The sequence below is a fragment of the Ranitomeya variabilis genome, chromosome 8, assembly GCF_051348905.1.
Source record: "Ranitomeya variabilis isolate aRanVar5 chromosome 8, aRanVar5.hap1, whole genome shotgun sequence".
Classification (NCBI taxonomy): Eukaryota; Metazoa; Chordata; class Amphibia; order Anura; family Dendrobatidae; genus Ranitomeya; species Ranitomeya variabilis.
The window spans coordinates 15,689,617-15,689,821 of NC_135239.1; positions in this window are offsets into that span (position 1 = coordinate 15,689,617).

The window sequence follows — 205 nt, forward strand, 5'->3', positions numbered from 1 at the left end:
CTCCTGCGTCGCTCTGTTTATTTCCTACTTAAATGTACAGTATGTATGAGTTTTTGTCTGTAAGGGGTGGCCTGGATTTAACAAAAAAAAAAAGCTGTTTTTATTTTTCCCTCCAATGCACAACCCCTTTAAGATGTAATGCTTTGCAGGACCTTGGGCTAGTGGCCGTGTTCATGGTCCATGGCTGCTGGACCAGAGCCCTTTG